At 37.5% G+C, this 25,370-nt stretch overlaps 1 protein-coding gene across 6 annotated transcripts in view; it reads right to left on the bottom strand.

Moving 5' to 3' along the window:
• TMCC1 (transmembrane and coiled-coil domain family 1) overlaps positions 1 to 25,370 on the bottom strand; it is a 159,276-nt gene that overhangs the window by 77,186 nt on the left and 56,720 nt on the right. The window contains exon 1 of one of the 6 annotated variants that reach the window (XM_024756459.1): positions 23,784 to 23,829. The exons of the other annotated variants lie outside the window; for them this stretch is intronic. The gene's annotated coding sequence lies outside the window, so the exon portion shown is untranslated. Of the gene's footprint in view, positions 1 to 23,783; positions 23,830 to 25,370 lie in introns of those variants that run through there. 6 annotated transcript variants of the gene reach the window in all.

Below are 25,370 nucleotides of genomic sequence, written 5' to 3'. Positions count from 1 at the left end.
CTGGGCCCGTGAGCCATGGCCGTTGAGCCTGCGCATCCGGAGTCTGTGCTCCGCGGTGGGAGAGGCCACAACAGTGAGAGCCCCGCGTACCGCAAAAAAAAAAAAAAAAAACTGTTTTAATTTTCAATAATATGCAGACTGATGACTACTGTGTAATAGCAAATGTTAGAAAACTTGGTCCTAAAGAGATTCCACTAATAAACTCGATGATAAGGAGACAATCATAATTACACTCAACACTGCTTGTGCATTTGTATAATAAATGTTTTTTCCATAAGGATATTGGAAGGCTAAGGAAATTCAATAAAGCATTCCCAGCATTCTTAAAAGAGAAAATGGACCGCTGTAAGGAATATCTGAAATACTTACATTCTCACTAGTTTTAAAATTAGATGAAGTCACACCAGGTTTATTATTCTATATACTTAGTCCCCTCACCTTCTTTTTGAGACAGAGGGGGACAGGGGCAAGTGCCTGCTGTTTTCAACGCTGTGGCAACAGCATCTGTGCAATGCCCAGCACGTCACCAGTACTCAGTTGGAGATAATAGTATGCAGGAGCAGAAAGAACACCTACTTACTTTCTTACTTTGTTTTGTAAACTTGAGCAAGCTTTTTGAATTTCAGTCTCAGTTTCCTCATCAGTAAAACAGGAATAATATTTATTTTGTATAAATGCTGTGAGAATGAAATGAATTAATGTACGAGAGCTTTTTCTTCTAGGCACATAACAGGCATTCAATAAAATGTTAATCCCCCATATACTTGAAGCCTAATCTAAAATATAAATTTAACCCTGAACACATGCTCCATTAATGCAGGCTGCAAAAGGATTCTTAAAAATGAATTTTTACAGGTCCCTCAGTTACCCACCCTCTTTTTGTTTCATTGTATTTTATAAATAGTTTATTTTCCCTACAGTTCAATTTTTTTATGGCACAATGATTTTTTTTAACGTCTTTACTGGAGTATAATTGCTTTACAATGGTGTGTTAGTTTCTGCTGTATAACAAAGTGAATCAGCTATACATATATCCCCATATCTCCTCCCTCTTGTAATTTTGTTTATTATTTTATTTATTTTTCGCTGCATTGGGTCTTCGTTGCTGCGCACGGGCTTTCTCTAGTTGCGGTGAGCGGGGGCTACTCTTCGTTGCAGTGCGTGGGCTTCTCATTGCGGTGGCTTCTTTTGCTGCGGAGCACAGGCTCTAGGTGCGCGGGCTTCATTAGTTGTGGCACGTGGGCTCTAGAGCACAGGCTCAGTAGTTGTGGCACACGGGCTTAGTTGCTCTGTGGCATGTGGGATCTTCCCGGACCAGGGCTTGAACCCGTGTCCCCTGCATTGGCAAGCGCATTCTTAACCACTGCACCACTGGGGAAGCCCCCAACCCAGTTCTTAAAAAATATTTTTAAAGATGGTTTACAATAAGAAACAGGGACATCCCTGGTGGTCCAGTCCTCAAGACTCTGCGCTCCCAATGCAGGGGGCCCAGGTTTGATCCCCCATCAGGGAACTAGATCCTGCATGCCGCAACCAAGAGCCTGTGTGCAGCAACCAAAAGATTCCGCACACTGCAACGAAGAACCCGCGTGCCGCAACTAAAGACCCAGAACAGCCAAATAAATAAATAGTTTTTAAAAAAAGAAGGAAAACAAGACAACTGAAACAAGGATAAGTAAATATGTACTACCATATAAGTAAGTAGAGAAATAATTCATAAACTTAGACTAAATATTACAGCATTTGCTAAAACTAGACCTAAAGTTTAAGTCGAAGTCTTCCTGGTAGACAAAAAAAGTAAAAGCAAAACATGATGAGCAACTTTTCTCTTCTCATACATAAAAACTCACACGGATTCTTCAAACCTGGAATTTTTTTTTTTTTTAACTCTGTAATGTTTACCATCTCCGCTGTTTGCCATACCTAGACGAGTAGCATCATTACTCAGCCTCTACTGCTGACCAGTTGAAAGCTCAAAGACCTGGTGATTTTCTAGGCCTCAATATAAAGATTACAAAACATTCTCTCTTCCGGCTTTAAACATGACCAGCTATCATAGTAAATTAAATGTTGAACCAAAGTTTCCCTTCATCTAGGCTTTGACAATTTCCCCAATGCTTCCTTTCAGTTTGGTTGTGACAACAATGGTCAAACTTCTCACTTCCTTATGGTAATAATAATTCATGAGATGCTAAAGGGAAAGTAGGCTGATACAGTTCCTGCAGGCAGAACTGTAATCAACAGGTGGGGGTTAAAACTGCAAATGGGGGCTTCCCTGCTGGCGCAGTGGTTAAGAATCTGCCTGCCAATGCAGGGGACATGGGTTCGAGCCCTGGTCTGGGAAGATCCCACATGCCGCGGAGCAACTGGGCCCGTGAGCCACAACTACTGAGCCTGCGCGTCTGGAGCCTGTGCTCTGCAACGGGAGAGGCCGCGACAGTGAGAGGCCCGCGCACCGCGATGAAGAGTGGCCCCCGCGCGCCGCAACTGGAGAAAGCCCTCACAAAGAAACGAAGACCCAACACAGCCAAAAATAAATAAATAAATAAATAATTTATCTCTTATCCTGTGACTTTGGTAAATTCACTTATTAGTTTTAGGAACTGTTTTTGCTATTTTTGGGGGGATTTTCTATGTAAAAATCCTGTCATCTGTAAAGAGTATTTTCCCCCCTTACAATCTGAAATGATTTTATTTTTCTCACCTTGTTGCACTGGCTAGGACTCTCACTGTGGTGTTGAGTAGGAGTGGTGAAAGGAGATTATCTTTACCATGTTCCCATTAAGTTTCATATCAGTTGTAGGTTTTTTATGGTTATCCTTTATCAGGTTAAGGAATTTTCCTTCCATTTCTAGTTTGTTGAGAGTTTTTATTATGAAGAGGTGTTGAATTTTGTCAAATGCTATTGAGATAATCATGTTTTGTTTTGTTTTTTTTCTTCTTTAGTCTGGTAATCTGGTGAATTACACTGAGTTTTCAAAAGTTGAACCAACCTTGTATTCCTAGGTTTTGCCCGACTTGCTCATTCTGTATTATTTTTGTTATATATGCCTAGATTTGATTTGCTAATAGCTTTTCTTTTAATTTTTATTTTATATTGGACTATGGTTGATTTACAATGTTGTGCTACTTTCAGGTGTACACAAGGTGATTCAGTTATACATATACATATATTTATTCTTTTTCAGATTCTTTTCCCATATAGGTTATTACAGAATATTGAGTAGAGTTCCCTGTGCTATGCAGTAGGTCCTTATTGATTATCTATTTTATATATAGTAGTGTGTATATGTTAATACCAACCTCCTAATTTATCCCTCCCTGCAACCCCTTCCCTTTGGTAACCATAAGTTTGTTTTCTAAGTCTGTGAGTGTTTCTGTTTTGTAAATAAGTTCATTTGTATCATTTTTTCAGATTCCACATATAGGTGATATCATATGATATTTGTCTTTCTCTGTATGACTTGCTTCACTTAGTATGATAATCTTTAGGCCCATGCAGGTTGCTGCAAATGACATTATTTCGTTCGTTTTTATGGCTGAGTAATATTCCATTTATATATGTACCATATCTTATTGCTAATAGTTTATTGAGGATTTTTGTATCTATGTTTGTGGGGGGATACTGGTATTTATTTTCAGTTTATTATAATGTGTTTGGTTGTGATATTAGGATAATCCTAGCAGTATAAAATACATGAGAAGTGTTTCCTCTTCTTATATTTTCTGAAATGGATTATTTAGAATTGATATTATTTCTTCCTTAAGTGTTTTTTAGAATTTGCCAGTGAACATTTGGGCCTGGAGTTTTCTCTGTTGAAAGGTTTTGAACTACAAATTCAGTTTCTTTAATAGCTATAGGACTAGGTTTTTTGTTTTGTTTTGTTTTTGGTATTGCAGTGTTTTTTAGTGAGTTTAAGTAATTTTTGTCTTTTAATAATTGGTCTCTTTTATCTGAGTTGATTTATAGGCATAGAGTTGTTTGCAGTCTTCTTTTATTATCCTTTTATTCTCTGTTGTGATAGTTCCTCTGTCATTCCTAATATTGGCAATTTTTGTCTTCTGTCTTTGTTTTCTTGGTCAGTATGGCTAGAGGTTTATCAGTTTTATTGATTTTTTTTTCAAAGAACAAGCTTTTGGTTTCATTGATTTTCTGTTTTCAAATTTATTGACTTTTTTCTCTCATGTTTATTATTTAAACCAGAACATTTTCAAGAATAAAAAGGGGGCACTATTAATAATTAAACCAAGACAAAAAGCACAAACTGGAAATGTTCCAGGAAAACCAGGGTGTATGGTCACCCTACCTATAGGATATATGGGATGGGGAAAATGGTAGCTGGGAACCTCTGTGGGAATAAAACTTTACAGTGTATACCTTTTAGTATTATTTTCATTTTTAATGATTTGAATGTATAACCTATTAAAAATAAAATAAATGTACTTCTTTAAATATCTGGCATAAAGTAAGATCTCAGTGTATGCTGTTGAATAAACGAACGAATCAGTCGAAAAAAATCACAGCAGAAATTTTAAAAAAAACTGCAAATGGAATTATAAATCATTTAGCAATTCAAGCACAAAAGAAGTTATTCTTTTCAGATACTCCAAAATATTTTTTGGAATAAATAATTTTTAAATTATCTCTGGTTGGCTTGGTCCATTTTAGGTGAAAGGTGGATAAAAGTTGCAGCCTGCAACACTGTACTACTGATTCAATTCCAAAATTTCAAATACTCAGGAAACAAAACAAAAACCTGGGCCTCTACTTAAAAACAGGAATTTTATGACACAGAGCAAGAGTTTTAATGATCCAGCAATCCCACTCCTGAGCACATACCTGGACAAAACTATAATTCAAAAAGATACACGCACCCCTATGTTCACAGCAGCACTATTCACAATAGCCAAGTCATGGAAACTATCTAAATGTCCATTGACAGATGAATGGATGAAGAAGATGTGGTACATATATATATAACAGAATACTACTCAGCCATAAAAAAGAATGAAATAATGTCATTTGCAGCAACATGGATGCAACTAGAGATTATCATACTAAGTGAAGTAAGTCAAACAAATACCATATGATATCACTCACATGTGGAATCTAAAATATGACACATATGAACCTATCCACAAAACAGAAACAGACTCAAAGACATAGAGAATAGACTTGTCATTGCCAAGGGGTGGGGGTGGGAGAGGGAAGGACTGTGAGTGTGGGATGTAAACTATTATATATAGGATGGATAAACCAGGGCCTACTGTACAGCACAGGGAACTATATTCAATATCCTGTGATAAACCATAATGGAAAAGAATATAAAAAAAAGAACGCCTATATGTGTATAACTGAGTCACTTTGTTGTACAGCAGAGATTGGCACAGCACTGTAAATCAGCTATACTTCGATAAAAAAAAAGAAATCAGGCACAAGTCTTATAATAGGTGATGAAATGGTTATGAGCCTATTATGAACAATAATTCTTTAAAACTCTAAGAAATGGAGAGGAAAAAAAGAAGTAATGGGTAGAAAAGAATGCTTTTAATATTGGTATTTTTCAGCATAAGATCCAGTATTTATTGGCAAATAACTTTCTTATAAAAATAATTATCGGGGTGGGAACTGGGAGAGATCCTATGGTCTAAGTGTTTGTGTCCCCCCGCCAATTCGTATGTTGAACCCTAAACCCCAAAGTGATGGTATTAGGAGGTGTGTAGGGATCTTTAGGAGGTGATTAGGTCATGATGGCGTAACCTTCATGAGTGAAATTAGTGTCCTTACAAAAGCAGCACTAAAAAGAGGCCAGAGAAAGCTTCCTTGCCCCTTCCATCATTTAAGGTTATAGTAAGAAGATCCCCGAATATGAGGAAGCAGCCTCTCACCAGAAACTGAATTCTGCCAGCACTTAATCTTGGACTTCCCAGACTCTAGAACTGTGAGCAATAAATTTCTGTTGTTTATAAGCCACCCAGTCTATGTTTTTTTTCTGGTATAGCAGCCTGAATGGACTAAGACAGAGGGCTTTATAATCATCATCGTAGTATGCAAGATTTTTAGAATTCTAGAAAAGGAAAAGTTTACCTGACTCTTAAGTGACGTGTAAAAAACTGGCAAGTTTGGATTAACTATGAGTAATGAATAAAACTGTAATTTCTCATAATTCAGTAATTATCAGCACAGGCTGTGGAGAGAGGCACCTTCTAGTTGACCCAGAATTCGAAGGAATATACATATTACAGTATTAGAGCAATCTATACCAGGATATGAGGTCATCAGGATTCTAGACAGTCCTGGGTTGCAGAGCTGAACTATATTATTCGTGTATTTAGTCAGCATCCAACTAATTATCCTAATTCAACTATCTAAAAGTAAGAAGAAATTGTGACCTTCACTGTAAGAGTTTGGGAATCTCATTTCTATTCTGAAACTGAAACAAAAAAATAGAAATATCACCTATGTAGAAGATTTTGAGAGGCATTTTCCTGGACTCTGATTCAGGCATACTTGAAGCCAAATTTGTTTGGGCTAGTGTTCTCCTTAAAAGATCTACAGGAAGATTAAACCACTCCTTCCAGAAGTAAATATAAAGACTAAAAGCTAAAGATGGGTTGTTGACTACTCGAAATAAGGAACAAACGGAAGGAGGGCAATGCAATAAATGCCCTCTTCTTCCTTTACTTCTGTGGAAACGGCAAAAGCAAATCAGAATACTTCTTCCATTTGATAACAATCATTAATCCCCATGTGAGCTAAAACTGCTTGCTAGGTCTGAGACTAGACTGACAAAAAGAAAAGGAGAAATCAAAACTCTGATGTCCTGGGATGCCAAGCCACAGTGCTAAATTCATTCGTTCATAAATTCATATATATAGTCATTCATCCAAATGTTTTGAGCTTATGGCATTTGTAAGGCTTTGTGCTAGTATGCATGGAGAATACAAAGATGACTGTGTTGCTGAAAAGCTGTATGGAAACTAAAACCTAATGTAAGAAAATGTAGGTTTTCAAGTATTCAGCACAATGCCTGGCACATAATAGGCAATTAACAAATGCTAGCCATAATTCTCAAAAAATCAAATGGTTATTTAGATGATATAACATGTTCACTAAACAATTCTTTTGATAAATATTTTTTTAAATCACTTTGAGATATAATTCACACATCATTATAGTTCACCCATTTAAAGTGTACAATTCAGTGATTTTCCTTATATTCACAGAAATGTGCACCCATCACCACAATTAATCCCTTAGCCATCGCCCTCCTATTCCCCCATCTCTCCTGGCCCTAAGTAACCACGAGTCTACTTTCTGTCTCTATAGACTTGCCTATTCTGGATATTCCATATAAATGGAATCATACAATATGTAGTCTTTTGTAATTGGCTTTTTTTCCTTAACATATTTTTAAGGTTTATTCTTGTTGAAGCACATATAAGTGCTTCTTTTGGATATTTTCTTAAAGTGAAGCCTTCTTTTGAAAAGCAAATAACCACTCCCTAATTTTAAGAATAAATAAATATTTCACTTCGCTTGGGGTTTGTTATAATAGATGCCAAGACACAGCTCTTCCTCATAAGTTTGAAGATATTTCATTACAAAGTAAAATTTTAAAGTCCCCAAATCTAAACAACTTCTGAAAATCATTTTTTTAAATGCCCACATATTTAGACATAAGGACCTTAATGTGTCCATGAGTTTATTATAAAACAAAAAAAAAGTTTAGTGAGAGGTGCCTAGTGAGAGATAAATGATTTAAGCAACTAGGTTTAGGTATTTTGTTTTGACTTATCATAAATCCTACTGAATAGATGTTTCTTTCCCTCTCCTATTGTCCTCTGCCCTGAGAAACTTAAACCAGCCATTCTTTTTCTAACTCAAGAATAAGATTTGAGGACTAAATTGCAAAGGAAAACGGATCTGGTTTAAGGCTTTACACCACAGTCCCAAATGAAATTAATCTATCCCACAAGAGAAAATCAGGATAAAATATAACACGGCTATTTATTTAGTTCAAAGGATTTCTATTCTCACATTTAGAAGAGCCAGGCAGGCAGGATTTCTTCATCCACAAAATAAGGGGTTGAATTATGTACTCTTTAAGGTCTCTTCCATCTCTAAGAGACTATGATTTTCTCTTTAATCCTTTTGCAAACAGGCATAAGGACAGAGCTGTACTATGACTTGCCTGAGGCTAAACAGAAGCTTGTCAGTATGGCTAGGGTTAGATTCCCAATTCATCCCTGCATTCACTGGGGATAAACAGACAAGTCAGACTCATTTCTGACCTCACAGAGTAGGGGAGGAAAGACAAGTAAATGGTAATGGATATGACAGATTTTTAGATAGAGAACCAGGGGTAAGAGCTGGGAATTTTGTCCTTTCTTCTTTCAAGTACTTCACATCTCTCTGCCAAATATGATTCTTTTATAAAGCAGTCTAGATTAGACCTCATTCACTTATGTTCTTACACTAATCTCTGGAAATGATGTAAAGTTTCACGTATTTACTCTTGACCAGGGGTAAAAATAAACCAAGAATAATTAAAGCACTTTTCTTCTTATGGCACATTAAGTTATACTGATTTAAAGAGGGAAACAAAACTGCAAAATTTATTTTTTAAATGCTCTTTATTATTAATCAGAAACTCTGCCTGGATCAGAAGCAACAAAGAATATTTTGCCTTTAGCAATTAAAGGTCTTTCTATAAGGTGATAATTACCAAAGGATTATTTTAGCCAACATACTCTTTACTTTCTCATTTTATTATGCTTGTCATGAATTCAAATGGACCTATCCTGCACTGCATTTTTGGTGCAAAATGGAACTTTCATTTCCCTTATATTATTAAAGGGAAACATTCTGTCCTTGGCAAGCGAACAATTTTGCCTGAGGTTGGCAACTATTTGGGTCTCCAAGGGATTCTGTAATTGTCTCAGGTCCAATTAAATGAAAGAGCAAAAAATTTAAAATTGTAGATGTATTTACTGAGGCATTAAGAACACAGGTTTGGGGCTTCCCTGGTGGCGCAGTGGTTGGGAGTCCGCCTGCCGATGCAGGGGACGCGGGTTCGTGCCCTGGTCCGGGAGGATCCCACGTGCCGCGGAGCGGCTAGGCCCATGAGCCATGGCCGCTGAGCCTGCGCCTCCGGGGCCTGTGCTCCGCAACGGGAGAGGCCGCAGCGATGAGAGGCCCACGTACAGAACAAAAACAAAAAAAGAACACAGGTTTGAGACAATGTTTTAAACACTATCAAAATACTCCTAAGCTACAGATTTTAATTCTAAAATCTATCAACTTGGAGGTTATCTCTAGAGAGTGTGAAAAATTTCCCACACCTATAGGGAACCCACTCTGAATTTGAGCTCAGGGATACTACACAGTAAAACTGAATTTGCAACTGCAATTTGTACACTTGAATAAAAAGATGGACTATAGTTAGGTTAAACTTAAAATTAAATTTCTGGTCTAAGCACTCTAACAAAAATGAAGAGATGTGGATAACAGAAGTATCACTGGCACTGCCCTTGGGAGATTAGATGAATCAATTAAGAAAGTGTTTGTGCTGTTAGTGTTCTGTCAGTGTGATACTACCAGAATACAATTTATCAAAATCTCTGGATCTCTGATGACTCGCTCTAATACTTAATTCTAATGGTCCCCGACTAGGATACTCTCAGAAATCAACACGACTGTAGTAAGAAATGTGAGAATGGTAGAGGAGGGGTATTATAGGAAGGAAGCATCTGATCTTGGCTTAAAGAATGGGTAAGATCTGGATAAGGTGATTGGGGTGGGCTACGAAGGGAAGGGGACGATAAAGTGATCCAGGCTGTAATAAAAATCTGAGTGAAAAACAAGAGTGAACAAATATGGGAGCCTGTATAGGAAACAATGAACAATTCAATTTGGCTGAACATTAGGCTCACTGGCTAATGAAGTTAGGTTAATTGGTGCTATGTCATGAGGGGAGTTAAACAATAAGCTGAGGAATATGAATTTCACTCCAAGTACGGAGGGGGCAAATGAAGATTGTATGGCATGATTAAGACTATGAGAGACATAGTTTAGAAAGATTTATGTGGAGCATAGGCAAAACATATATGGGAAAGGCAAAGCTGGAGATGGGGTGGGGAACAGTTAAAAAGCTAGATTTCTCTGAATGTACCCTGTTTTGCAGATTTGACTTTGGAAGCATGTAAATGTTTTATGTGGTTATATTAAAATCAAATTAAATCAGAATGAGAAAAGACCCTCTAAATGTAAAAAGTGAAATGAAAGAAGCCCAACAAATATCAAGTTGGTAGGTTAACAACAAAGAAAATAAAATTATTTCAAGTGATTTTAAAATGTATTTTTTTTACCTGTTAATCCCATTAGTAAAAAATCTCTCACTTTGTCCCAGCTTACCCTTCCGCCTCCCCGTATCCTCAAGTCCATTCTCTAGTAGGTCTGCGTCCTTATTCCCATCTTGCCCCTAGGTTCTTCAAGACCACTTTTTTTTTTTTAGATTCCATATATATGTGTTAGCATACGGTATTTGTTTTTCTCTTTCTGACTTACTTCACTCTGTAGGACAGACTCTAGGTCCATCCACCTCACTACAAATAACTCCATTTCGTTTCTTTTTATGGCTGAGTAATATTCCATTGTATATATGGGCCACATCTTCTTTATCCATTCATCTGTCGATGGACACTTAGGTTGCTTCCATGTCCTGGCTACTGTAAATATCGCTGCAATGAACACTTTGGTACATGACTCTTTTTGAATTATGGTTTTCTCAGGGTATATGCCCAGTAGTGGGATTGCTGGGTCGTATGGTAGTTCTATTTTTAGTAAAACGTATTTTTTACTGTACTTTGTACCTTAAAGACCGAAAGAACTACAAAGAAATATTAAACTGTTTTCAGTTGTCATACTGGCACAACACAGAAGCAATGAACATACTTAGTGCTCAGAATGGTCTCTAAATACTATTTCCTCCTAAAAGGAACCAGGGCTCCTTGGAAGAACATAGCTTATTCTAGGTCTGGAGAAGAAAATTTCTTGGCTTTTGTGTTGCATAAGGACTGCTGGGGTCATATCATAAAGTCTATGGGCCATTTCCAAGAATAACATTATTCAGGCCACTGATCAGTTTATCATTTAGCCAGAGGTATCAGTTTATTTATAAACTAAATATACTGAATATTATTTCTATAAAAATTTCAGTAGGCTGAATAAATTATTGTACCCCAAAATGCTATGAATGTTCTATTAATATACTACATTTCTTACCACAGATCACCTTCAAGAAATGTATATTAAGAATCTAGAAGTTAGAAGTAAAATGGTGAACATGGAAGATTTCACCCCTGTCCTCATGAAGCTTACAGTCTAGTGGAAAACAACGGCAATTCAGAATACTGAGATAGTGGCCTGGTGGGAGGTAGTACAGGGTGCTAAGAGAACACAAAAGAGGGGCAACTGGCTTACAGCTGGTGGGTCACAAAGTTTCTCTGGAGAAATAACATCTAAGCTGAGACCCAAAGGACACTCAGGAGTTTTTATACATTTGCTTGTTTCTTGGGGATGGAAAGTGGAGAGTGAGTAGCAAGAGAATTAGGAAAAGGGAGGGAAAACAATGCAAAAACAGTCACAGCATGGCTCACTGACGAAAAAATAGTAATTTAGTGTGGCTGGTGGAGAGCAAGCGTGGAAAGTGTGAAAGATGAGGAAAAAGAGGTGAGCAGAGGCCAGGTCATAAAAAGTCTACAGATTATGTTAGGGGAGTTTTAACTTATATCCTGAGGGAGCCAATGAAGAACTTTCAGCAGAGAAAAGCTTTAATTAAATCTGTCTGCAGCATCCAGAATAGATTAGAAAGGGGAATGATACAGGATGCAAGGAGACCAGTTAGAGGTCTACTGTTGAAATTCACGTGTGACACGGGGCACGGAGACGTGCACTCAAATACTTGCAGTGTGAGAGAGATTTAGGAAGCGAAATCAGTGGCTTTTATTGGTTGGGGGTGGGTGTGCCGGGGAAAAGATAAGACTGAAGATAATACCTAGGCTTCTGTCATAAGTAACTGGGTACATAAGGGGTGACATTTAATAAGAAAAACACTGGGAAAGAAGTAAGTTTCGGGGAAGGGGAGGGAAAGATGACTTCAGTTCTGACCATATTAAACACTGAGTGACTATGAAAGATCCCAGAAGAGACATCAAGTAGGCAACGAGCTCTTTTTCTCCTTCCCCACATTTAATCCACCACCAAATACTGTCAAGACCACTTTCAAAAATCAAAATATAGTACTAATCTGTCCACCTCTCTTCATTTCCACTGTTAACCACCCTACTGCAAAGCATCAGTATTTCTCTCAATGGTCTCCATATATCCACTTCTATTATCTAGTCTCCATACTGTAGCTAATCTTTCTAAAATATAAATCAGATCACGTTACTCCCTATTTTAACCCTTGAAGGCATTCCTATTGAATTTTAGAATGAAATCAAACTCCTTACCATAGCCAAAAAATTCCTCCATGATATGTACCCTTTTTCATCTTTTATCAACTGCTCTCACTTATTAGGCCTTACCTACACTGGCCAAGTTCTCTGCTTTTAGAATCCTTGCACTAGGGAACTGCCTCACCTCCCTTTATTCCCCTTTCCTCCCTCAACACACAAGTCTTGTTCTTTGCCTTTACCTCTCATCTCAAATATTGATATCTCCTCAAAAAGTCCTTCTCTAACCACTCTCTACCACATTGCTATGATTTACTGGACTACAATCTGTAATCCTGTTTGTTTAACTATTCCCTACAACATAAACTGCATGAGAAGTGAAACCTTGTTTATCTTTTTCACTGCTCTACTTTGTATAGATGGTACAGAGTTGACCTTCAAAAAATGTTTGCTGAATTAACAAATGAATAAACAAATAAATGGAACTGAAGCTCAGCTCAGAAGGAAAATCTCTGCTGGAGCTACTAATTTGGACATCTTCCACACGTGCATGACAAATGATACCAAGGAAGTAGGTATTTTCCATGGGAAGTATAGAGAGAAAATAAAAGCGGGCTTAAAACAGAGCCCAGAGGAACATCAACACTTAAGGGATGAGCAGAAGAAGAGGGGTTGTACACAAAAAGGAACAAAAAGGAAGAACCAGAGATAAAAAAGGAAAACCAGAAAATATTCCCAAAGTGCTGAATACTGTAGGAGAGCATTCTTTATTAGAAAGGCAGCTTGGCATTAAGGAAAAGCATGTATCACTGAAGTCAGACATATGTTCAACAAACATATTAAGTGCTTACCATGTGCCAGGAACTATGCTAGGAGTTGGGACATAAAATTAAACAAGAAAATAGATCAAATGCTATTTGACGACTATTCAAAGACTGGTACATGGTACAATCTTCTCTAAGTGTGCTATGAGAAAGTCCCAAACTGAATCTTAATTATCACAACTGCTTAGAAGATTAAATGAGATCTTGTTGGTAAACTGCTGAGTACAATTTCTGCTACACAATAGGCACACATTCAATCACAGCTACTACTATAAAACTATCTTCCCTTCACTGATAAAAAAAAAAGTACAAAAAATTACAGCACACTATAGCAATTTACAGTAATCTTCCTAGGGGAATAATTTAATTTAAAAATTCCTATCTATTCTGAGAACACTAAAATAAGCAAAGGGACAGGATTCTTTATAGGGAAACAACTGATAAGTACCAATTCAAGGTTTTTTCCAAGATTCCAGTTTGGTTTTAGCACAGGTACAGAAGTATTTAAGTGACTTAAAAGTAGGTCAACTGACTCACTTCAATACACAGCTATGTTAAGTTCCCTACCCTTCATACACAACTCAGAGAAAGACCATATACTTGCCTTTCCCCTCAAAACACAAGCTCCTTGGGCTTATCTTATTCCAAAACAAGACTTCTTGACTTTTCTAAAACTAGACAGATTAGAAGGAAAAGTATCATAGTTCAGTTATATCTCATTTTTTTTGCTTTTATTTTGTTAGATTATATTCTTTACTTATCCCCTTTAGAGTCAAGAGGTTTGCTTGTTTTTAAATAAACAACAAAAGTCAACTGAACTGAAAGAACACAGATTCCTCAAAAACACTAAACAAGATAAAAATGCCAGAATATTTCTCACTTAAATTCCAACTGGGAACATGAGGCTGAAATACCATTGACCAATAGGAACCTTTATTCTGCATGCCATGCAATCCAACCCCCAACCAGAATGCCTCCTTCCTACCAGCACACACTATTTTCCATTGATTTCCCTCTACTTCAGTTGTTGTCTAAACTCTAGAGATCAAGGCTTCAGTGATATCTTCCAGGCAAAGGAAAATTATTTTCCTTGCTTCTCTTTTGTTCTTCTCGAACAGACTGCTACTTCTTTTATCCAGACCATGTGGGCAGCAGGGCTAAAGAACTTCTGCCAGTCATACATGCTTAGCAAGCAAAAAGTAAACAAGACACATTCTTCTAAGCTGAAATGTTTTAAAAGCAAACTACAGCATTTAAGTTTCTGAATATTCCCAGGTAAACAGTCTATTTACTAGGGTATATTAATAGACTATTCCCAGGTAAACAGTCTATTTACTAGGGTATATTAATAGACTAAGGTGTAGAATAAAAAAAAAATTCAAAATTTAAACACAGAGCAAAATTTTCATTTAATATTAAGGCCAAAAGAGCATGAAATTGGAAAGTAAGACAGAGAAATCCTAATCCTGATTGTATCACTATGCAACTGTGCTTTTGCCTTTATTTGCTCATTGATGAAATAGACTAAAGTTACTTTCCCCTTTTCTGCCTTCAAAACAGGTTGAATTTCACAATATCTGATCTCCCTGTAATACAGCATAATTGCCAGAAGTGTACTACTTTCTCAAGGTAATATGCTCCCTTTTTAAAAAGTTAATGAAACAGCCTAACTCCATTCTAACAGAGCTTTGTTTTGAGGTTGTGTGTGTGTGTGTGTGTGTTTTCTTCCGAGAATCTAGCGTCAAACAACTGTATCTTGATTTGGCAATTCGTCCGGAATTCAATGACTTTGAGGAGAAGCACAACATTCTCCATCATAATATACAGAGACTCTCTAGCAGCAGTAAATCAACTAAGAGTGGTCATGTGCCCTCAGAAATAAATTGGTAGCAGAAATTAAACACCAAGATGTAATTTCTAGCTTCAAACTCCCTTGTCAGTTTTTATTTCTAAGACATCATTGCAATATTAAAAGAATTCCTATATTTTACCTTTTAATTTTCTACATAAGGCTAAAGCCTAGGAAGTCTCTTAAGATCGTTTTTTTCTAATAACAACCATAATATAAATCGATATTCTGGGTCCTTAACAATCTTCAATTGTTTCTCTTTCTCCAACTTATATTCTCATTGTCTGTAATCACCATTTCAGTAAAAGTTCTTTCTAATATGACATCATACTTTAAAGCTGTAAAAAAGTATCACTTGAGGTACCTTTTTGGAGTGGAAGGAATCAGGGAAACTTCTTCTCCCACACCCTAGCTTTACTGAGATATAACTGACATACTGAGGCACATTTAACTTACATAGTGGTTGGTTCTTTAATATCATGGGAAATATCCTCAGAGTGGTGGTTAGGTAATTAAAAGTTATTTAAAAAAAAAGTCCTTAAAGTATTCACGCTAAAAATATGTCTCTCTGAATTCCTTTTAGATCATAGTGGATCAAGTGGCCTGAAGAACAGGAAATATCATGAAGTCATATCTTTCCAAGTAAAATGCCAATCACATCAACAATCAACATCTTAAACCAAAACAGAATAATGAATAACATGCAGTAAGGCATGACTCTTTTTCTGTATACACACAATCAGAAGGTTTGGTCATTAAATAGTTTCAGTAGATCTAAGGACTATTTATTTCTGGCTCCACTGATGATAATCTTGAGTCAATTACTTCATACTCCTAGGCAGCAGTAAGAGGAAGGTACGACTACTTTGTCACTTTTATCCCCTGCCTCTCATGCCAGAATATTCAGTGATATTTCTGTAACCAAAAAAACTTTGGTTTGATTTTACTGCCTCTTCCAATTGCATTCCATTTCAATCTCTTTTTTTTTCACTGCCAGGCTTCTTAAAGAAGCGGCCCACGGGCTTCCCTGGTGGCGCAGTGGTTGAGAGTCCGCCTTCCGATGCAGGGGACACGGGTTCGTGCCCTGGTCTGGGAAGATCCCACATGCCGTGGAGCGGCTGGGCCCGTAAGCCATGGCTGCTGGGCCTGCGGGTCCAGAGCCTGTGCTCCGCAACGGGAGAGGCCACAGCAGTGAGAGGCCCGCGTACCCAAAAAAAAAAAAAAAAAAAAAAAAAAGCTGCCCACACTTACTAATTCCATTTCTCTATCCCGTATTCCACTTTCTTATCACTGTGCTAGCTTCCAACCCGCTCTACTGAAATTATATTCCTCAATAAGATTTTCCTGTTTTGCCAACACAATGGGAAAAGGAGTAAATTGAAGGGGTCAGCAGACAATTTAGGTTCAATACTTCCCTTTGACATTTACAAGCTGTGTATATTTAAACATTTCATTTCACATCACTGAGCATCACTTTCCTCATCTGTAAATTGAATGGACTGATTAGATGACAATCTCTAGGGTCTCTTCCTCTACGACACCTATAGTTTTATGACTAAATTTAATCAGTCTTCATCATTTTCTCTTTGGCATATGACACTAATCACCACCTTCACTCCTCTATTATTTGCTCAAAGCTCTTCCACTCATGACTTCAGGTATTATCTCTAAGCTAATATCACCACCATTGCTAACCCCAAATTCTGTTTCCAAATACACAGTCTCTCCACTTAGTCATTCTACCTTCACCAAAAACATAATATACCCAAACTTGTATTTACACCCAAACCAACAAACCACCCTTCAGCTTGCTCCAAATGTCCTATTTCCTTAATAATTCAATTCCTCATTACCCAAAGTCTTGGCTTAAAAGGCAAGTCTGAGTCTTCCTTCTTTCATCTCATTTATTAAATCCTGTTGTTCCTTCTTTCTAGATAGCAGATATTCTCCCTTTTAAAATTTCATCATTCATGCCTGGATTACTCTAAAAGCTTACTACTTGTTTTCTCCATCCTACTCTGTTCACTCTCCAAACCATCCGATATTCTCTTGTACTGTCCAATATGGTAGCCACTGGGGGTGGCTTTTTAAATTAAAATTAAATAAAATTTAAAATTCAGTTTCTCATTCACACTAGCTACAGTTCAAGGGCTCAACAGCCACATGTGGCTAGTGACTATTATATTGGACAGCATACATTCCCATCCTCACAGAAAGTTCTACCGGAAGGAGATGTAATCGTAGACAACACTTCTTAGCACCCTATTTACATCATGGGTTTTCTTCTATTTAAGAACATGGGCTGGATTGCTAACACAATCAAACCAGTCTGAAATCTGTATCTGGGCATCTACACCTTCCAGGCTTGGCTTCATCAAACGTCTTTCTATATCTTCTTTGCCAACACACACTCTGTTGGCTAAACTGTTCTCACTGATCATGTAGGTAATAATGCTCTCATTATCACATTCATTCCTTCTTTCATTCAATAAATAAACAAACTACCTGTGAGACACTTACAGGTTCCAGGAATAATGCAGAAAAGAAAAGACAGTAATCTTCCGGCTGGCTCTTTGCTTCCTCTCCTCTCACTGGCTTTCTGCCCATCCATCTGTCAAAGCCCATCTCCTTCAAGCTCTCCTAGCTTACCTTGCCCTCTCTAAGTTCTCAGAGCACTAGTATATAGCCCACATATGGACACAATTAAATAGAACTTAGTTTTGTCTTCTTTCATTGCTTTATCTTCCCACCTAGAATTTAATCTACTTAAGGAATTTGGCATTTACTACCAAAACAGGAGAAATTTCTGTGTTAATATGAATTTAACTAAAATCAAAGAGTTATAAGAAACACTGCAATCTTATTTTATATATCTACTAAGTAGGACAATAACATTTGTTCTATCTAGTTCGTAGGATCAAATTAAATAAGACTGAATAACTTTGATTTTTCTTGTTGGCAAGAAGAAATCTATAGGGATTTATTATTTATAAAAAAGCTAAAAAATAAAGACTAGGCAAAAGATCAGTTTTGCTGTTGTTACATTCAAGGGAAATGATGAAATCACTTTTAATAAGTTAAACACTAAGATTCCTGTTCGATAATAAAATACAATGATCCATGGATTATATTCTTAATTCAGGATGGCTCTTTTCTTTCCTTCCATTTCTTCAAATAAATGATTCATTCATGTATTCAATAAATAGGAACTAGATATCTACTATATTCTAGGTGCTGAAAATACATTAGTAAAACAGACAAAAACTCTCCAAGGAATTACATTCTTGAGGTGGGCGCGGGGAGGGGGAAAGAGAACAGACAAAATAAATTAGTAAATTATATAGCATATTAGAGTTATTATATACTAGAAGGTAATAAATGCTAGGAATAAAAAATAAAACAAGGAGATATTGTAATTTTAGAGTGCTCAGAGAAGGTCTCACTGAGAAGATCTGAGATGATGACATTTAAGGTAAGATTTGAAAGCCATGACCAAATGAGTGATGTAGCTACCTGGAGGAAGAAGAACCCAGGCAGATAGTAAAGTATACTGCAAAGGTACTGAGGGAGGAAAATGCTTGGTATGTTCCAGGAATAGGTAGAGGGCCAGTATGGTCAGAGAGTTTAATGAAGAAACTGATTGCGTAGGGCCCTAAAGGCCATGTAAAAGTGAGTGAGAGAGGGAAACACTGGAGGATTTTAATCATATGAATAATATCATCTGGCTTCAGTTTTATTAGTATCATTGTGTTTCTTGTGATAAGGATAAATTCTAGTGGGGCAAAAGTTGATGCTAGGACACTGGTTAGGAGGTTAATACAGTAATACAGGTGAAAGAGGGTGGCAGCAGAGAACAGATATTGGCAAATTTTAGATACATTTAAAAGTGGAGTCAAGAGGATTTAATGATATATTGGGAGTGAGAAAGAGGCACCAAAGATGACTCAGAGATTTCAGGCCTGAAGGGTGGAGGTGCCGTTAACTGAGAAGGGGAAGTTCAAGAGAACCAGGGAGGGGAAAAGATACCAGAAGCTTAGTTTTGGACATATTAAGTCTAAAATGTCCAATAGACATCTTAATGGAGATGTCAAATAGGCAGCTGAATATACAGGTCTGGAATTCAAGGGGAAGATCAGGACTGGGAATATACATTTGAGAACTGTCAACATATAGATGGTATTTAACACTGTAAGACAGGATGAAATCACCAAGAAAGTAGTGAATTGGACTAAGTCTAGGCCATAGCTACATTAATTAAAAGATCAGCAAAGGAGATTGACTAGTGGGGACTAATGAGGTGGGGGAAAACCCATGAGTGTGGTATCCTGAAAGCCAAGTGAAGAAAGCGTTTCACTGAGGACAGAGTGACCAACATGCCAAAAGTTAAAATCAAGATGAGAACTAAGAACTGATGACTGAATTTAGCAACACAGAGGATGCACTGGAGATCTTGGCAAAGCATATGTGGTGAAGTGACATGGGTGAAGTTAACAATAATGCCAGAGTGAAGGTCTCTAAGTCTTCAAAGCTATACAATTAGAGGGGCACTGACAGACATACTCTCCCTCACTGCTTACTCCTCCTTTGACTCTCACGGGGAACTACTTTTACTTGAGTAGAAGGACTTGGGAGAAAAGGGAGAGGGGCATCTATTGGGAATGTGTGCCATCTTTTCTATGACTTTTCAGGTGCTTGTTGAGCACAATTTGATTATCATATGAGCTGTAACATGTTATTACAATATAATATTGTATAATAGTTGTAATATGTTATTTCCTTCTTTTTTCTCTTTTATTTGAGGCTAGACACAGGAAATATGAAGGGTAGTGGTAGAAAGAGCTTCCACTTATCAGCTAAAGCACAAGTATTCCTGACAACTTTAGAAGATGAAAAGTTGTTTAAAAACTCAGCTAATTTAGAGACCAGAATGGGGAATTCTATTTAGCTTGTCCTATAAGATAAGCTATTTTATAACAGCCTTTTGCCCTTTCCCTTAAATTGAAAAACAGGCAAGGTGACTCTTGAAGCCACTATATATATTCAAACACAAATGCGTTTTGTGGTTAATACAACAGCTGGGTTAGGTTTGTCAAACCTAGTGACAGCTCAAGTGTTGGGTCACTATTCTCTTCAGCAGAATGAAGTATGAGTCCTTTTTCTCAGTTTAGCCAGACTGAAAGATGTCAGGTCCCTAAAAGTCTCTACATTATAATGTCTAAATACCTAAATGTATTTGTTCATTGAATAACAGAGAAAGGAAATTTCATTAGGATTTTAGTTTCTAAGTAGTGATGTTTATGCAGGAGTCTATATGACAAAATCTATAGAGGAACAATTTCCTAAATCTCAAAGTCTAGGAAAAATGCAGATATAACACAGAAAACTTCCCAATAATCAGTACAGCTCTAGCATTTCTTTTGTGATCATTTTTTTCATACGATGTAGCACTCAGTAAAGGTGGCTATCACCGCTTGACACAGAGCTTTAAAAGGTGGGGAGGGAAAACCTCTATTTTCCAACATGTAACCAAAGAGAGAGAGAGAGAAAAAAAAAAGACTGAAAGCCACATTAGTGGCCTTGACTATTTAGAAGTATTTGATAGTTGTAAAATGTGATTTGGAATATTACCTTATATTTAAGAGTTTTAAATACCATTTCAAACATATTCAATGTTTACTTGTTTCTATGAGGTAGCAAGAGTATCATTATGCTACTTTAAGATTCAGGAACTGAAATACAGAGAAATCAAGTGATTTGTCAAAAATCACACAGAACAGGAAACCTGTGGGTTTCTACTTCTGGGCTCTTTTCATCATATCAAAAAGATGAATTTTAAAGTGTGGATACCAATAATTCAAGAACTAGAGTGAGGTTGCCAATTTATTGCCATTTCTGATTTTTAGACTTGTCTGATATCTGGGAGGGAAGGTAATATTAGCAGAGATTCATCAAATATTTAGTTGGTGTCTACTAAGTGGCAAGTCTTATCAGACATGAGATTACTCTGAAGCAGAAGGGAGGCTGGATTAGAAGCAGCCTGGGGTGGTGATGGTGGTAGTAGTATGCGAAGAGATGGAAGAAAGTAGACTAGCCACTTTTTAATTATTCTTTATACTCAAATTCATTCATAAAACAAATATATATTTAGCACTTACCAAGTACCAGACACTATTCTATGTTCCTGTATATAGACATGAACAAAACAGATAAATATCAGTACCATAAAGTTTACATGATTGGGGGGCAGAGTAAGAAAAATATATAGCACATATATCAGATGACAATAAATAAACTGGAGGGGTAAAAGAAAAGAAACCGAGAAGGGAAATAAGGAGAGCTGGGGAACAAGTGTGTGTGTAGGGAGTAATTTTGCTATTTTAAAGAAAACAGTCAGCCAAAGCCTTGCTGAAAAGGTGACCTCGGAGCTGAGACTTCAAGAATTTACAAGCCAATATTTGGAGAAAAAGGATTACAGGCAGAAGGAAGGACAAGTGCAAAGGACCTGAGGCTGTGGTGCATTTGAAAAAACAGCAAGGACGGGGTACAGCTCGAGCAGCTTGAGTAAAGGAAAAGAGTAGTAAGATGTGAGGGAGACACTCATCTACATGCACGACCTCCATTTACTGTGCTCCAAGTTCTCTCCAAGTTAGAATATACACAGAATTTCTACTATATGCTCTAAAATTTCTTGAAGTCCCAAAAGTTGGGTGTTATCTCAATACAGTGATCAATAACATCATTTCCTAAGACTCAAAACTAAAATAAACACTCACCACTAGATACTGAATAGCCTGGGTCAGATTTTCAATTTTGTCCAAAGAGAATTTGTTAATTGAGACCAACCTTTGTGGCTAGTTTCCTAAGTCTCAACACACAGACACACACAAAAACACTCTGCAACAAAAAGAGAATGGGCAATTATACTCAGGTGTTGTTTGTATCATTTCAATGTACATTTCATCAAATGATTAGAAGACAGAAAGAATGTTAGAGAAGTATGCTAAGACTCTGCAGTTAAAATTCCATACACTAAGTGGTAATATTAAACAACCCACATACATTATCTAGAAGACAGCTTCCTAGTTTTACCCCTCTGTTCACTCCACAGAAGTTACGGCATTTAGGCTGGCAACCCCACTCATTACCTTGGTTAAATTTCCCCATGGAAAATATAAACTAACTCTTGGATTAGATTTTTAAAGAATGTTCACATTAGAACTCCCTAAAAATAACAGATATTGAATATGATATACCTCTCCCTCTCAACAAAACCATATCTGGTGATCTTGCCCCCTTCCTGGAATATTTTCCTCTTGTCCTTCATCGACATCAATGATTTGCAAAGGAAGGGGTTCTCCAGGTGTATGCATCAGAAGGGTGAGGGATTTTGCAAGTCACCTTCCAAATGACTACTACCTTAAGCCTAAGTCACATTTTCTTTTTCAAAACCAAATGATAATTTTATTATAGATGCAACTAAAATACCTAGAATATATAATTCATATCAAACTATAAAGTTCAATAGAACTTCCAGGGACGTAAAAAAGACTAAGGAATCTTTTAAGTTTAGGTGATTAAAATTAATGAGAGGAAACGTTCATTTCTTTGTTCACTACAAAGAGTTATTGGACTAAGTTGCAATTCTGAAGTATGTTGGGGCTAACAGGAAGGGAAAGTCGAGAACCACTAATCCAAATCCTTTAGGTCCAGCTAAAATCCCACTTCCTCTACAGGGCTTTTCAAGCCCACCTCAGGTTCAAAGGACGAGTTAATTTGTAAAAATAAAAAGCTTATATTAGCTTTTCACCTTTCTCCCCCCTCTCCCCCAGTTATGATTAACTTTTCCTTAAGAGTAAGAAGAGTGTGTTTTGTCCAAGAAAAAGGACTTGGATTCCAATATACCATCATAAGAAGAAAATTCTGTTGTGTATATTTCCATTATAAGGAATATCTGTTTCCACAGAGAAAATTTTAAATTTTCTCCTGACAAAGAAGAGGTAGAAGAAATGTACATCATCTCAGCGCTCGGTCTCTAATAAGTGTAAAACTAATTTTCTTGCTATTTTCAAATCTGAATTATCCAGAGCTGGCTAGAATCTAAACTCTAAGCCTATCCATTAGAGTCATGAATTTATTTACTTTAGCTAAGAACAACTGTATAACATTAGATTCCTCCTGGTATAAAGCTACATACTTTCCCTGGTGTTTACTATATAAAGTCATTTTTCTTAGGACTATAATCTGGCTCACAAACAGATCACATAATTTTACATCTCTCAAGGATCCTCGATGACACTTTTCAGATGAGGAGAAAGCTTCAGAGAGGTCAAATTACTTGTCTAAAGTCACACAACCAGCCACAGTTTACTTAATTTCAATGATGAACACCTTTGGGATAAATTTTATTGAATGAAAAGGAAAGCTATGAAATGTTTATTATACGTGTTACCTTTGGATTTTAGACACTGCTGGCTTTAACATGGATTCTTCTCAAACACTAAATTTCTAATAAAGGCACACAAAGTAATCTGCTTCTTACAAAACTTTTGATGGAAACAGGTTGAAATTTAATGGCAATTTCCTGTGCTACCACAAGGCAAATTCAATTTGCATTGTTTTCTTTTTTTAAAAATATTTATTTATTTACTTACTTATTTATTTATTTATTTTTGGCTGTGTTGGGTCTTCGTTGCTGCGTGCGGGCTTTCTCTAGTTGCAGCAAGCGAGGGCTATTCTTCGTTGCGGTGCGCGGGCTTCTCATTATGGTGGCTTCTCTTTGTTGCGGAGCACGGGCTCTAGGCACACGGGCTTCGGTAGTTGTGGCTCACCGGCTCTAGAGCACAGGCTCAGTAGCTGTGGTGCACAGGCTTAGCTGCTCCGCGGCATGTGGGATCTTCCCGGACCGGGGCACGAACCCGTGTCCCCTGCAACGGCAGGCGGACTCTCAACCACTGTGCCACCAGGGAAGCCCCCTGCACTGTTTTCTTATTCAACATGTTTTGCAGTAGGACTGTTACAGGTCCATATATATAGCAGAGGTCAGTCGTAACTAACCCCAAGGTATCCAAAAGAGCAAATTCTTCTTATTTTCTCATGTAAGCCAAAATGATTAAGAACAAATCAGAATATTTTATTAAGTATTACATGCCACTTCTACATACAGATATAACAAGTAAAATGTCTTCTTGCCTTTATACACCATTCCCAAAATGCGCTTTCATTATAGTATGGTTAACTTATTCCAAAGAGGTCCATCTAAAAATTTCTTAAAGGGTTGGTAACTCTATACTACAAACTTATGTGTTACATGCAAAAGTTATCTTCAGGGCTTCCCTGGTGGCGCAGTGGTTGACAGTCCACCTGCCGATGCAGGGGACACAGGTTCGTGCCCCGGTCCGGGAAGATCCCACATGCTGCGGAGCGGCTGGGCCTGTGAGCCATGGCCGCTGAGCCTGCACGTCTGGAGCCTGTGCTCCGCGACGGGAGAGGCCACAACAGTGAGAGGCCCGCCTACCGGAAAAAAAAAAAAAAGTTATCTTCAATCTGTGAATAACATGTATGGTTGGGAGAAAGTATCAAGCCCAGAAGAATATCATCTTCCAACAATTAACGTTTAAGTAAAGTACTGGCAATGGTTTTCACTGAAGAATAATGAGGCTGAAATTCAATTCTACATTTTGATCTTTTAACACATTTGACTTAGACTATTATTTAACAAAGCGTATGTACATGGTAAATAATTTTTAGAAAGCAAGTCTCCCAGGCTTACCTGGTGGCGCAGTGGTTAAGAATCCGCCTGCCAATGCAGGGGACACGGGTTTGAGCCCTGGTCCGGTAAGATCCCCGTGCTGCGGAGCAACTAAGCCCGTGCGCCACAACTTCTGAGCCTGTGCTCTAGAGCCCGCGAGCCGCAACTACTGAAGCCCGCGTGCCTAGAGCCCATGCTCCACCACAAAGAGAAGCCACCGCAATGAGAAGCCTGTGCACCGCAATGAAGAGTAGCTCCCCACTCGCTGCAGCTAGAGAAAGCCCGGGTGCAGCAACGAAGACCCAATGCAGCCAAAAATAAATAAATAAAGTAAATAAATTTATTTAAAAAAGATCTATAACACTAAAAATGGAGATATCAATTTATTAAAAAAAAAAAAAAGTTAGTCTCCCTCCCACCCCCAACCCAAGTCTCCCAGGTCCAATCTTCTCAGAGGCAATCAACTGCTACCTATCCAAAGATAGCCTAT

This window comes from Neophocaena asiaeorientalis, unplaced genomic scaffold (assembly GCF_003031525.2).
Source record: "Neophocaena asiaeorientalis asiaeorientalis breed wild unplaced genomic scaffold, Neophocaena_asiaeorientalis_V1.1 scaffold392, whole genome shotgun sequence".
Classification (NCBI taxonomy): domain Eukaryota; kingdom Metazoa; phylum Chordata; class Mammalia; order Artiodactyla; family Phocoenidae; genus Neophocaena; species Neophocaena asiaeorientalis.
This window is presented reverse-complemented; position numbering and strand designations above follow the sequence as displayed.